This window comes from Mytilus galloprovincialis, chromosome 6 (genome assembly GCF_965363235.1).
Source record: "Mytilus galloprovincialis chromosome 6, xbMytGall1.hap1.1, whole genome shotgun sequence".
NCBI classification, from domain to species: domain Eukaryota; kingdom Metazoa; phylum Mollusca; class Bivalvia; order Mytilida; family Mytilidae; genus Mytilus; species Mytilus galloprovincialis.
Window position 1 is genome coordinate 19625803 of NC_134843.1, and position 16439 is coordinate 19642241.

Here is a 16439-nt window from a genome sequence, read left to right on the forward strand (position 1 = left end):
GCCATATTTTCACAACAACACTGACCGATTGAAAAAAAAAAAGATTTTACGAAATTTATGCGAAAAAAATGATAAAATCGTGCACAGAAGACTAAGTTTCTGATGTTTGTATGCCTTGGTTCAAGAATTAAAATAACATTATTTTTCTCCGGACACTCGTTTCATATGACTTAAAATGAGATCGCTTATTGTAAAAACTAGCCAATTGAAACTATAATTTCAAATCATCTGTTTAAATGTTATTATTCATGGAAAATGACGTCTTATCTTAATAAATGATAAAACAAGAGTCAAAATCGTGTTATAAAAATGTGTGGCCAAATTCCTTATAAAACATATTACTTTTTTTAGAATTAATAAACGCACACCTACATTAAACAGTTATGTGTGAAAAAGTTTAAAACATCCCTTTAGATAAAACTAATCAAAATCATAGTTCTTCCTTATTGGGTCATTTTTATAATACTAATTTTTTTTAACCATTGCTAATTATTTTTAAAAATCGAATATTAAACAAATTAGTTCTTGCTAACAGTTTTATATATTCTAACAAGTAATGATACATCGAGTAATATACTGGTGTATAACTTTCCTTAAAATTTCATTATTCTTAGAAAGTAATAAAACTCCAATTTTTCAATTAGACATATTTTTTATTTTCGTTCCTTGTATTATAAATGAAATTATTGAAGATTTCTATCAGATATACAAATATATCGAGTTTTTAGAAGAGAAATAATCAACACCCTGACTTCTGGGAAATCATTAGATCTCCATACAACATGATCAAAATCATAAACTTATTCCCCGAGCAGAAGTTACCTTTAATAAGTCAGGTGCGGACATATTACGTTGCCATAAATGGTTGATTTAACCTACGTACATTCCAAATATTAAATAAAAGGGGAACTAAAGCAAGCCTCTATCTCGAAGTTTGAAACAGAGCAGTGCACATCTCTAAAGCTGTAAGTATTAGTTTAAGATAACATTATTTTGTATACATTACTGCATTGCATGTCAGTGGAAAAAAGGCAAACAATTTATATTTTAAACATATATGAGAGTAAATAAACGGTGTTTTGAGTTCGTGAATATTAGTATTTCTTTGAAGTTGGAACAGGATTAGCGTTTCCTGCTATACAGACGTTAACAACCATGTGAATCCATACACAAACAGAAATGCACAATCGTTAAAATTACAGATAAGACGACAATATATATATTGAGGTGAGACATTACCACATCGTTTCCGTCAACCAATTCGTGATGGTAACCGTTCAACGTATTTATTGTCGATTGCAGTCATCTTCTTTTTAATAGATATATAAAGATGTGGTTTGAGCGCAAGTGAGATAACTCTCTATCCAAGTAACAATTTATAAAAGTAAACCATTATAGGTCAAGGTACGACCTTCAACACAGAGCATTGGCTCACACCGAAAAGCAAGCTAAGTCTGCTTGAGAAGTTTTTGAGACAGGAGTAAGGAGTAAACCCCTTGTTTAAGTCTTTATATTATAAAATTGCGCGAGCGTAACATACTGTGTTTACTAAAATATCTAAATGAGATAGGAAATTGGAAGTTGTCATTGGGAAAGAGGAAATCAAATTTTTTTTGTCAAAGATTCTTGTTGGAATCCGTTTATCTGTGTCACTATCGTGAACAAAATCAAAAAAGATCTGAAGCAAATATTCTACTTTTGGCAATATCATAGATATCAGGTTCAATGGGATATACTCACTGAAACGTGGATTAGGTTAGTTAAAAAAGTTAAAAAGCTAGGGTTATTGAAAGTTCAAATCTTCTTGGTCTTCCTACGAAGCTGACCAAACTTTAAGGAAAAAGCGATTATTATTAATAATTTTGTATCTGTTGAAAACAGCTCAGCCCTTGAAACTAATATAGGAGTTGATTTTGTGTCTTTAACAATTACAATTCGATTACTTCTTCCATGTTATCAATTTAGACTACTTTAAAAAAAATTGGTTAAACACCAGAATTAATTGTGGTGTTAATTGCACTGGTACTTAAAATATACGTTTTGAGTATGATGTAATATACAAGTGTACATTTTTAACATATGTTATGCACGGCATTATGATTTCTTTTTATCGTTACGGGTTTCTGTGTAACAGAAAGCCATGACTTTGTTCTCGAATTTTTAATGCCTCAATCTTTCCGCTTTCCCCAAATGAGATTTATCAAAGAATATGCAACGGCCATCTACAACACGACGGTTGTCACACGTGAAGCAGGATCTTACAACCATTCTAATGCACCCCAGATCGTCCATGTGTTTTAGTTGGGATTCGTGTTGCTCATTTTATAAGCGTTGTTTTTTTTGCTGTGTATCATTTATACGATTGGTGTGAATTAATATTGTAATAAAATAAATTGGTACCTAAAGAATATGTTCGTGTTGCTATATCTGTAGCTTTATTTGGCAAAACTTTTCGAAATTTCGGGTCATCTATGCTCTTCAAATTCGTAAAGTATTTGATCTCTTATTGCGAACCCTATCATAGTTTTCCATAGATTCACCTGCAAGTTACCTGTCCATTTAAACTTTTGTAAGTTCTATTGTCCCATCTAACAAATACAACAGGTATTGTTCTCTGTGTAGTTTATTTGATGGGACCTTTAAATTTCTTCCAAGAGAAATCTATCACTCATTGATTAATTTACCTGAGTAAAAAAAAATTCTTCCAAATAAATGAAAATACACTTGTAATTGTTCAATATAACTTGGTTGTTGTTTTTTATTCTTCATTCAAAACTGAGGTTTTGTTATGTTTTCATGAAAGGATGTCAATAGTGTATTTATTAGGACAGAAATCAATATAATAGATGCCCAAGGTGTATGAATGTGTGTTTTTTGTTTATTTTTCAAATTCTGTAAACCAACTTATTTTCACAAATAGTTATTCATCTCAACTTATCCTTTTATGTTGATTTCTCAGCTATGTATCTGAATAGATTAATAATTTTCTTGCTGTTTTTATGTAAGGGAAGACCAAAAAGTAACATTTGTACAATGATTTATTTGTACTCTTATTTTATAAAATCACTGTTATTTTACTTTTGACCATACAAGAGCTGCAATATGAGATGCAGTTATAGATGGAATAACGCTTGAAAAATCTGAGAACATTTTTAAACACTGTGGATATATTCATTAAAATTATCTCCCCTGGTTATTGTTGAGTCTGACTGTTCATTTATTATGTAGTTCTTTTGATTCATACAAAGTGCAAATTTTGCATTGGATACATTATTTACACAGTACATCAATTTAGATAAAAAAAATATTTTAAGAATTACATGATTAATTTGATTAAAAAAACGCTTTAATTTTGAAATCTTGAAAATGACTTTGAAATTTATTTTGCAAACTAACTTAACTAAATAATAGCAATGCACACTTGGCTGAGATTCATTTTACTGTCATAAATACTGAAGTATGAACAAACTAATCCCCCTTAGACAAGCTAGCCCTCCTATAGGTTATAAGGTTAATTTTACAAAAGTTAGATCAGAAATCAACTTTTAATTTTTGAATCATATTGAAACTATTAAAAATGTATTATTAATATTGAATAAATACAATGCCACATGCAGTTTTGCAGGAGTTCTTATTTATTATTTGTACATGTATTTTTATCATTTTGACAGTTCAATTTTTTGTTCAGGTAAATTAATCAATGAGTGATAGATTTCTCTTGGAAGAAATTTAAAGGTCCCATCAAATAAACTACACAGAGAACAATACCTGTTGTATTTGTTAGATGGGACAATAGAACTTACAAAAGTTTAAATGGACAGGTAACTTGCAGGTGAATCTATGGAAAACTATGATAGGTTTCGCAATAACTTTTTTTCTATTTGAGCGCCACTAAAGAGTCTTTTGCTGGCGAAATGCTAATGAATTTTAATCCTGGTATATATGATGAGTCTATCATTACACATACCACTTATAATCTGTTTTGTTTGTTATTTTCAGACCAAAAGATGAATGGCTTATTTCTTTCTTTTTTCATTCTATATTCATGTACTTTTTACATCCCAGCTCCTTTGTTCTAACCAGATCACCCCAGTTTGAGTTTCTTTGCTATGCATGTTCTGTAACATTTTGGCGGGAATGTCAAATCTACTATAAAACTTATAATTAAATATACAATTATAAGGAAATGACTATCTATCAAAATTCACGTAGAAAAAATCCAGTGTATATGCTGGGATTCGAACTCTAGACCTTTAGCATATCAAGCCACGACACAACCACTACACCAAGACGACTGGATACAAACTGTCAGTAATTTAACATACTTAAAGGACGCAAGATATTTTTATAAGTGGGGCGAGTTGTCAGACCTTTTTTCAGTGGAGGTTAAACCCCTATCGTTAATAAGTGAGTTGTCAGTGATTGTTTAGTTTGATTTTACACTTCTTCAAAAGTGGGGCGAGTCGGTAAACAAGAGTGGGGCGATTATTTTTTATAAAGTGACGATATAGGTTGGTCCGATTTGCCAGTGGGGCGAGTTGACATTATTTGATATCTACTCATCGTGTTCGGGTGTCAAATAGGGTATAAATCATATAGTAATGTATAAAGTATATTATAATGGTTGTGAGGCGTTATTAACTAGATTTTATGAATTGTAAATTGTTTTTCGTCTAATCTAAAACAGCTGGTATGTAAAATAGTTATCCCACTCGGACTTGATGTGTCAGTGTTAGATCACCCTCTGGCCTCCGGCCATCGGGGTGATCTTACACTGACACACCGCGTCATCGTGGGATAACTATTAAAGAACGTGTACCTGTTAACGTATTATCGTAGCAATTACAGAGAATTTGCTTTACATTATTAGGGAGTAATTTGATAAGTAGTTATTGATGTATTTGTGTTACCAGACCCTTCAGGAAGAATTACGAAACTAATTAAAAAGACTACTGTATTATTTAATAACACATTTATTCTACCACGTGAAGAGGGTGATACATGTTTTGCGTACATAACACTGTTTCTAAATGATGTCGAGTGATTCATTGACAAAAAAGAGTCAACTAATTTCCCTTCTAGTACTGATAAAAATGAGTTCTTAATATCTAACATTTAATACAACTTCTTAAGGTAAACTGTTTCCGTTGCAATATAAGAATTTGCTAAGAAAAAAAAAAAAAAAAAAAAAAAAAAAAAAAAAAACTCCAAGCAAAATTCAAATAGCAAAGTTTCTTATCAAGTGGTAATATCAAAAGCTCAAACACATCAAACGAATGCAAAATAACTGCCATAATTATGACTCTGTACAGGCATTTCTTTTGTAGAAAATGTAGATTTAACTTGGTCACATAGCTCGAAAAACCTCTTACTTGTATGAAACTAAGATTCTATATCCTACCTTCAGGCAAAACTTTGACCTTCGATTAACTTTTGGTTATTATTTTTAAACCCATTTAGTTCACCAAGCTCCGAAAGTATCTATTTCCGTTATCAACACAATTCTATTTAAATAATTTTGTAATGAATAGAAACTGCATCAAATAACACCAGCACAAACTTTATCCATATTCTATATTTAACTGTTATTTTACCAGTGACGTATTTTTTTGTGGCGTTGATACATTCTTGTGACACACAGTTCATAATTCTATTGTGCTTTACTTGTGTATATTGTCGTAAATAAATTTTAGATGGTCGTTGTTATTTTGTTGTTGACGGAAACCGTATATAATTCAACTAAAATGGTAAAATTGTGGAGATTTCAGTAATTTAGCATGACTTAATGATGCTAGTACCCAATATTTCTGCATTGTGTTGTCAAAAACAGCCCATATTTATGTAGCAGAAGCATTTTACTTTCCAATAAATAAATAAATTTTATATTTGAATACTTTTGTAAAACTGCTACATGTTGGGGTCTTACTCATGTTACTGGACCTACTCATTTGAATTTTGCTAATTTCGGCAAAGTTAAAGGAAATGTGACATCCTTTTAATATCTAACCATTTTAACCCTTCGTCAACTGTCGTCATCTATTCAATATAAATTACTACTTTCATATGACATTATTCAAGACAGAACCATTAGTCCCATCATGTGGTTTTCTTTTCAATACCATTACCTGATTTGCGCAATAAGAAATACAAAAAAAAGTGTCTTATCAGCATCAACATATGTTTGTTTTAACTTCTATGTTCTGTTCATATTTCACAACAATTGAAATCATCACAGTGCCTATTAAATAATAAGCAAACGAACCATTCACCTTTTGGATCATGACAGTTTGAAGATGCAAAAAAAAACAAAAAAACCAGGCAATAAAACAAACATTAAGTGATGCTGTAAAAGATCTTCATGATTTCATCAGCAGACTTATTAACAGCAACGTAAAGTTGGAGATTTTAATCAGCTAATCCATTTTTTCATCAATTCCTACTGGGTAGTAACATAATGTGCAATTCCCAATTTATTTCAAATTCAAAATCACATTGCTATAATAAGAATGAAGATACACAAATTTATTATCCAATCATGAGAAGATAATAATAGCAATTGTAGTTCAATGCGAATGATTTTTTTTTCTGACGTCGTACGATCGTTTAAAGACTTAATGTTCTATAAAAACGATTGGCTGAAAGAATTTATTCATTTATATTTTTCAATAAAATGCGGAAGGTGACATCCAAAAATCACCCTAGACGAAACATACACCAACATGGTATAAACTACAAAAAAAACCCACCAAAACCACATACTTAACAATTAATCATACAATAAAATGCTAGGTTTTCAACAATTTGAAAATTATTTTTTAAATCCGTAAGAGAAGCCATCAAAATATATTTCTATGAAATTTATTGTGATTGTGATTGTCTTTTGAGTTTTTGTTAAAAGACATCATATATAATATCCAATCTCAAAGATAGCATATTTTGTCTATTAAAACGTTTTCTAAAGATAATGCCTTTACCTTTCCGTTTGCCCTTTTTCATTTCCTGATTTCCTGATGGTGATGATCCATGGCTCCTTATTGCATGTGCAATTGTCAGTTGCTTTAATACGTCCATCGAGTCAGCCTGGTACTCCGGCTTCCTCTATCAATACACACTGGTTGCTATTATATAAAGAGATCGTCGGGTTTTCTGCACGTTTATATATTGTTACTTATTGATATTGATATGTGAGAGGCTCGAACGAATAAAAAAGCTTCAGAGTTTGTCGAACGGCTTAAAATTTACTTTGTATTTTCTCAGAAAACTCGATAATCTGTTCATCGTATTTTTATGGTCTAAAGACAGCTTTACGCTTGACGAAAGTCAGCTTGATAATGTTTTTCATATATAGTGTCATAACTAATAACTTCTCAGGAGACATTGCGACGTCGATGAGCAACCATGAGCAACCAATGTCCACTATAGGTCAAATTAAAGGTTGTCATTTTTTTTTTTGTTTATACAATATCCTATTGTGAAAGTAATAACATATATTATTATAATACTTCTATTATGATTGGAAAACAAGGTTGCATAAAAACGGATTAGGCCGAACTTTTCACTTACACATCAGCGATGTTTAAAGTATTTTTTGGTGAAATAGAATCGCACAGTCTGTAATGGCTAAAATCATTTCTAAATTCCGCTTTGAAGAATGTTTGAAACATAAAAAACCCATAAAATTCGTGATTTATTCTTTTGTCTTATACGTAACTTATGTGCTTTTAAGACAATTTTAATAAGCATACACTAATGATATCGATGCCTTTGAAGAATCCTATATTTATATCAAATATGACAAATTTAATTTTGACATTTCACTAGTTCGTGATCTTGTAATGATAATAAAAATCAAACAACAAAAATACCAAACTCCGGGAAAAATTCAAAACTTAAAGTCCATAATGACAAAATTAAAAGCTCAAACACATCAGACGAATAGACAATAACTGTCATATGTCTAACTTTGTACAGGGTATTTTTTACAATCCATTACTAAAATAAACATGATATTCATCCAAGAGTCAATATCTAACATTCAATCTTAGTTTTACTTTTGTTACTTAATTTTAGTAGCTCAAAATATACCATTTTTTAATTTAATGTAATTTGAATATTCACGTATACAGACAAAGTTTCTCTTGTTGTTTTTGAATCAATTTAGGAATTGAAATCAAGAAGTTTTTTTATGTTTTTACTTTAAGTAGATTGTGTAGAAGGATCACAGAAGTACTGATTTTTTGTTTATATTTTATTCAGACAATGAAATATACAACGATACTGATCTCATTGGCAGTCCTTTCTCTTCACATTTCCTGTATACATGGCTGGTTCTTTGAAAGTCCAGAACATCCAACAAGACGAGAGGACGAGGTATGTATTATATAAGTACATCTATATCATTTATATATATATTATGAAATATGAGGTTTGGTATTATTTCCAATTAGGGAACAATCCTACACAGTCCAAATGAAGCGAATTTAAGCACTATGAGTAAACGGACAGCTTCTGACAATGAGTAAAACCCATACTGTATCTAATGACAGTCACGATAGAAATACATATACAAGTTTTAATACTTTATTTAATAAATGAACATTTCAATTCATTGATAGCAACAAATATTAAAAGAGAGAGTCGTAATTTTGAGAAACGACGGAGAGACAAACTACAATAAAAACAATACAAGGAATATATTACATTTGGAACCACGAACCTTATCATAATTCAAGTGTGAACTCATGTGTATTTAAGAAAAAAATATCTTTTGAATTGTAAACTTTATTTGCACATATTTGTTTTATTTCTGGGACATAAATTGAACATCGATATACTATATTATTTATACATGTAAGATCGTAATTAATATAATTGTTTTGTACTTCCAGTTAACAGATATTGCTGAGGTAAATCCAGAAGATCTAGATGATATGCAGTTATTTTTAACATATAAACCTTACTTTTTGGAATACGCCAGACAACAAATGTTAAGGAAGAGAAATCCACCATCGAAACGATCACTGCCAATCATGTTGCGACAACGGAAAGAAAAATAAGAAGCTTGACTTTAATACAATAAAATATGTACCAACTGTACAAAATTATTTTTGCATGTAATCAGCCCATTTTTATAATAAAATAAAAAAACTAACATATAACTCTATTTAAGTCTCAAGCAGACATGAACTGAAAAAAGTTTTCTTAATTGTGTTTTTTTATACAGGACCAATTTGCAATGTAGGTTATGCACCCTTTATTTCTCGACGCGTATGATATCTTTTCATACATGTATAATGTTAACAATGTGTTTGAGCTACATCCAATGATTCTATATTCTACAATATGATGTACAGCTAACTCGCATTTCAGTTGATTGAAAAGTGAGTCGATGGCCCTACTTTCATTAAGTTTTGGTGTATATAAATCCGTTAAAAGTAATTATGCCGATTTGTTTTGGAGGAGGAGAAGAAATGTGGGCTAGCCATAGCACAACTACTTCGGACAAAATGTACCATTTAAACCAAATCTGACAAACATACGCTTGCCTTTTTTCCTTGTAAACATTTGACAACGTGCGTCCCTGAGATCCAGGACCTATGTACCATCCTGAATGGAACAGCATGCTGAATCCATACCAGCACATCTCTTGTCAACTGTTCCCATTGATACAGTTCCTAACGCCAGAGCAAACAGTAATAGACTGGCTAGCATATTAATTCTTTAGTTTATCCTACAATTTACATTATTAATATTTTTGTGTGTTTTACTGTACAGCTGCAATTGTTGTCAACAAATACTTAAATTTATGAAATTCTAAAGTAATCCTATGAATAAGCAGGTCATTTTAGGATAATTGTGCTGGCCTGATTACTATTCGCTGTGGTATTTATTTCTTCTGGAATAGGTTATATTGTTTGCGTAGTATTCAACATATTCCAAGGACAGTGAAAACCTCCATTTTCACATAAGGTCTCTCATAAAAAATGTGTCCTTTGAGGATGTTTGCTTGTCATGTTTTTGACTTTTTTTTCGAAATCCTCGGGTTTTATTCATTTGAATGCCTTAAAAAAATTGCCCATGGACCCCAATTTTTCTTTTTATAAATCTTTTACATGTATAATTATAAGACATTTGTAAAAGTCTTACAAAATCTTACTTATTTTTCATAGTTTTTGAGAACTTTAACTGGTCAACAATAAAGCTATGAAAAATCAAGAGAAAACAACCAAAATTTCAATGGCTAATATCTCGAAAACAAGCACATTAACCCCTATATTTTTTTTTGCTTTTTTGATTCCTCAATTAATCCCCTATCAATATATACTAGTGTTATGGGAAGCTATTTATTTTGAAACTCAGCAGCGAACTTCCTTAAGGTTTTATCAACATAATGATTTGTTTCTAAACCGATCACACAATAATAAAAACTGATTAACGCAAAAACACACAACTATGACAGATTTTAGCTGAGTATTTATCCAGTATATATAAGGCCGATAAAAGATGTCAAGGATGCATTACAAATAAGTATAATCTTACCAAAAGTCAGGACAGTCAAGCTGTATTAAAAGATGTGCGAAAAAGTAAGTTCTTGTTACAGTATGGTGTAAAGGAATTATCTTTGGTATGAAATATCTAGTAGTTTCAGATAACAATTGATCCGATTCTATGTTATAAACGGTCCTCAATGCTCTTCAACTTTGTACATGTTTGGCTTTATAACTATTTTGATCTCAGCGTCACTGATGAGTCTTATGTAGACGAAACGCGCTTCTGGCGTATTGACTTATAATCCTGGTACTTTTGATGAAATTTATAACAAAATCAAGAGTTAATATACTTACTGACATTGGTTTTGTTTTGCGTTCCAGTTATGAACAGTCATTGAGCTCTATCATGTCGATACTTATATTTTGGCAATGAACAAAGTCATGTTTTTGTCGGGCTGTCTATCATGTCTTAACGCTAACTCCATCTGTCTCCACAGACGTCTGATTTGTCTTTTTTTTTATAAACGGTCAAAGTTGTCTTTGTTCGAATTAATTAGTACTCGAACTTTACTGGGTTTCGTTTTAACGATTGGGAAGAGTTCCAGTAAGGTGTTACATGTGGAAAGTACATTAAATATTGCTTTCGGAATAGCCCAAAAAATGTACGAAATATGGTGTTTTATCATATAAATGAATAAATAGTTATATAACAAATTGAAAACAATTGAGGGCAACAGAATCTATTTTGGTGATAACTCTCGAACAATATTTGGTAATACTTAGAAAGTGCGCTACTATGTGTAAGACAATTACCGGAGACATAACGGAGTGCGCTTGGAGAATCACTGGTCGAAGAAACCACAATGGAAATTTGTTTTCTTAAATGTACAAATAACATACTATTATATATTTTCGTAGTTTGTCGAGTATATACGAAATTTACTGGTCATTTTGAATCGAATATGAGTTACATTGTAATGAAGATTCCTCAATATGAAATATTCATTCATTAGTGCATAAAAAATAACAAAGCAAAAGGGGGTGGGGTCTTTCAGCTGACAAACAGTTATGGTTTCTTGACAAAGTTATTGATGTTAGCGACAACAATTTCTTGATTTCATCTGTTGATGATTTCTCCCGATTATTACACAACATTGAAATAAAGAATAAGGCAAAAATTTCAAATATATATGATAAAAATTTCAATTTGAAATATGTCTGTGCTAAATCACTCCTCAGTTTTATTGATATAATGTCAGTCTTACACAAAAACATTATTCGAATGAATGAATAAACTCATCAGAGATACCAGGATTGAAATTTTGTATTTGCACAATGCGCGTTTCATCTACAAAAAATTCATCAGTGACGCTCGTATGAAATAAAGTTAAAAAGGTCAATTAAAGTACGAAGTTGTACAGCATTGAGGATATTCCTAAAAGTTTGCCAAATACAGCTAAGGTAACCTATTTCTAAGGTAGAAAAGTCTTAGCATTAAAAAAAAGTCAAAGTTTTGTTTTACAGTTATTTATAATTATGAAAATATCAATGATAAGTCAAGTCAACAGAGAAGTTGATCTTTTGATTTTGCCATTTGGTAAGGGACTTTCCGTTTTGAATTTTCCTTGGATTTCAATATTTTTGTTATTATACTTTTTTACCAACTAAATAAATCTGTTTTTAAATCCGAGAATGCCTTAAACATATAATATAACGCATCCATGAACATTTACTCTCAATAATATCCATTAATGATGCAAAGTGATTTTTTTATTTAGGTTGATCGCGTTTCAGCATTTCATCTTTTGATACTTTTTTTTACTATAGAGTTTTAAATAGTAAGTTGCATGTAAAACTGATATAATAAATTGTTTGAAATACTTATATTGGTCTAATTTTACTTCGTATTTAGCTTATTGTTTTCAATGGAAACGAAATAGATATCAAAGATTATTGAGCTCATGAGCAACATTAAAGACACCAAATATTTCATAAAACTCCGTGTAACTAAGAATTGTAAAATTGTCCTAGAATATGAAATGCTAATATATAAATAAGGTTTCTTACCGATATTTATGCAGATCAACTGGAAATGATACCACTGACTGTTATTTGTGTATGTATATATATACCCAGCCAGAAAATGTAATTAGGCGATTGAATCTGAAAATCTCAAAGCTTTCGCTTTTTTAAGTGGATAGATAATAGACATTTAATATATTCTACCTCAATATTGACATTTAACGAAATATATAGAAAAACAAAATATTATAAATAATTCGTTTCCAGTGTCCAATATCCAATTTTATACCCATTCGAAAGATCAGCAATTATGTGTATTTTTATCATTACTCTATGTAATCATGTAAACTCCTATGTCAAGTACGAAATATTTATCTTCAAAACGACATCTCGGTTGGTCATCCAAATTGAAGATTTGTAAACTTTATTTTTTTTTAATTCACCGACATTTTTTAATCAAGATTTTGCCGCTGAAACTATTTCTACTTCAAAAGGTTATTTTTTTCTTCTAAATTATCAATTTGGTTAATTGAATAAATTTAAAAAAAAATGTTCCCACGTTATTGAATTTAGTTTGATATACATGTAATAGTACATTTGTGAATTATCTGAATGCCCTTGATCGTTTAACCCCGACACATACTGTATGTATATGCCTGTCCAAATTCAGTAGCTTGTTATTGAGTGGTTTTCGTCGTTTTTATAGCTGACTATATGGTATAGGCTTTGCTCATTTTTGAAGGCCGTACGGTGACCTATTGTTGTTAATGTCTAAGTAATTTGGTCCATTGTGGGAAGTTGTCTCATTGGCAATCATACCACATCTTCTTTTTTATATATAGAATAAGTATTGTTTCTGTTAAGCATATTCATAAAGTATCTGTCATTAAGGATTACTCATGATCATACTAAAATGTTATTCTCAATTCAATAATTTGTTAATAGCGATGTATGTGCAGTCATAAATCATGATTGCTATGTGTGCAGACCTCTTGCTTTTATCCGAGTCTAAGTATGCTGATTGTTGTTACGCTGGAAAAACGTAATGTTTATTTTTTTAGTTTTAAACTACAAACTTTTATCAGAAATGAATTCGTGAAAATCAATCCATCGATGTTCTTCTTACACAATGATTTATATTGATAATAATGAAAATTAAATTCTGCAAAATTTATTGACTTTTAAAAATTACGAGAATATTACTTCTACGTCATTTGGTCTCTTGGGGAGAGTTTTCTTATTGGCATTCACACTACATCTTCTTTTTTTTTTATTTATTTCTACGTATTTTGGTTTCTGATGAAGAATTTATCAATGGCAATCATGACTATTTTTGAAACAATGCATTTATCATACTTCAATTTCGGTTATTCTATATCCTTTTAAAACGGTTCGGGCAAGTTTGATTAGTTTAAAAATAATCACATGTTGGCAAACAACAATTAGATTCATTAAATATCCCGACATTTCAATTCGGAACATAGATAACGGCATTTTCCATTGAAACATGAGAAAAAGAGATTCCACTACTTTACCGCGTATTCGACACGTTAGTTGTTATAAAATATTTTGTTGAAGGGTTGACCAAAAATGTTCGAAGCGAGGTTGTTAATCAAATATATTTGAACTATACGTTTTCGAGATATAGCTATATATTCTACTCTGCAACTACTAGCAGGGGCTATTGGAACCAAGCTTAGACACAATTATCATTTGAGTATCTAAAGTTTCAAAAATGCATCCAATGACTCCGCCTGCCAACATGACAACTTAGCAGACATGTCTAAAAATAGATCGTATCAGTAACGTCGAAGTTTTAGCTATTACCTTTGAAACCGATATGGAGAGAGAAAATCTGACTTGGCAGAAATGATTGAAATTGTGAGCTGTACCTACTGCCATTTATTTCAAAAGTGTAAGATGACTTCTTATTAAAATTACCCTAAAATATTGGATTCTACCATTTCATTTTCATCTATCATCTTGAAAAGAAGATCAGATAGAGTGAAAATTTTAATAGCAAAAATAATTAGGAAGATCAGATCTGAAAAAGAATCAACTTAACGAAACTTTTATTTGACTCCTTATAGTCGTATTGCCATTAAAGGATGATATATACTAATTTATATTTCAGGTATAGTAAACGTAAATATGTAGTTAGTGGTGAAATGGAGGCTTTAAAATCATTAGCACACTCAGATCTACAAAAAGTTCAACATAATCAAATTTTTCCATTAATTTTGCAAAAACGCTTAAGTTATGGACACTTAATTCATTGTTATATTTCAAGCTTCTCCAAGAAGAGAATCACAATGATTCGTAATTCAGGGACAGTCAAGATAGAAACTCATATACTAGTAGTAACACAATAATGAGCAAATCGAAACAGTGATAGCAACAAACATTGAAAAAGTAAAATAGCAAAAATACCGATCTCCAAGGAAAATGCAAAACGAAAAGTCTTTTATTAAAAGGTAAAATCAAAAGAAAAAAAATCTCACTTGAGCCAAAAAAATTGCAATTAATTCACATAATCTAATATTTACATTGTGTCTCTTGTACTTCAAAAAAATATGTTCCACTGGGTCGATGTCTCTGCTGGTGAACATTTTGTCCCTGAGGACATCATCCGCCAAGTATCAATATCAACCACTGGGTCTATGTCTCTGCTGGTGGATATTTTTTCCCCGAAGACATCATATTCGCCAAGTAGCAGTATTAACCACTGGGTCTATTTATCTGTTGGTGGACATTTTGTCCCCGATGACATCGTCAACCCAGTAACAATATCAACCACTGGGTCGATGTCTCTGCTGGTGGAAAATTTTCCCCCGTGGATATCATCAGCCCCGTAGCAATAATAAATGAATTTACGAAGATCTAACAAAAAACTTTCGCGGATGTCGCCCATGATAAAAAGATCAGAAACAAACATCATAATTGACACGGTGTTGTCTGACAAGTCAGTCATAGATCGAAAATAAATTGACAACGCCATGGTTAAAAAGGAAAAAGACAAACTGATAAATTGTTCATGTCTGTAGCATTTGGTCTCTTGTGGAGAGTTGTCTCATTTTGAATCATACCACATCTTTTTTATAAATAATAGTATACAAGACCCAACATAGAAACTAATGAAAGAAGGATAAACAAACGCATGTGCCACAATGCCACAATGCAAGCGACATTATATACCACCATTTTCGAACTCTTCGCCTCGACATAGATGTAGTCATCGTCATCGTCATTATACATCAACAACTCTGCATGGTGTCTCTATTAATGACTTGCTGACATTTATACAAAAGCCGTTAGGTATTCATCACATTCGAACGAAACTTTATGCATTACCCCTATCAAAACTTCATTCTCTGTTCAATTTATGTTTTGGAAACCGCTGTTACAAACCCTCATTCAAACCAATAAAAACTTACATTTATCATTTCGGATATTGCAAGTCACAGACTTTTCAAACCAGTTCGCATTGGAAAAAATGAAAAAGAGAAAAGTTCTTTTCTTAAACTTTCCATTGCCAACAAAGGTCTTGATGGCCTCAACTTGGGCAATATCCGTCATCATAAATTACCGGTATTTCAATCGAAAATACTTTTTTTAAAAGATCAGTCTATACCAATCATTTTTTATACCTTACCAAACCAATTGAACTAAAATTTTCAATTACAAACACATATGCAGGATATTGACGACTTCAAGTATAAACCTCCTGATTGCACCTGTGCTAGTTCCCAATTCACATATTATCGGGCTTGCCACGTTATTACGGAGACCTCAACATTGTCAATAACCCTGCGAAATGTGTAATCCAAAGGTCCCACATATCGTGAGCTTAAATCTATCAATTTCAAAATACTGATGGATTCAGTCGAGGATGAGGCCAGGCAATGGGCTAGGCGCAAGACGGAAGAC

General features: G+C 31.2%; 1 long non-coding RNA gene across 1 annotated transcript; it reads left to right on the top strand.

Annotated features, from left to right (window-relative positions):
• Positions 1-844: 844 nt before the first annotated feature.
• On the top strand, positions 845-9116 carry LOC143078021 (uncharacterized). The gene is made up of 3 exons (XR_012979000.1): positions 845-965; positions 8257-8370; positions 8889-9116. It is a non-coding gene; the product is annotated as an uncharacterized LOC143078021 (long non-coding RNA).
• Positions 9117-16439: the final 7323 nt, after the last annotated feature.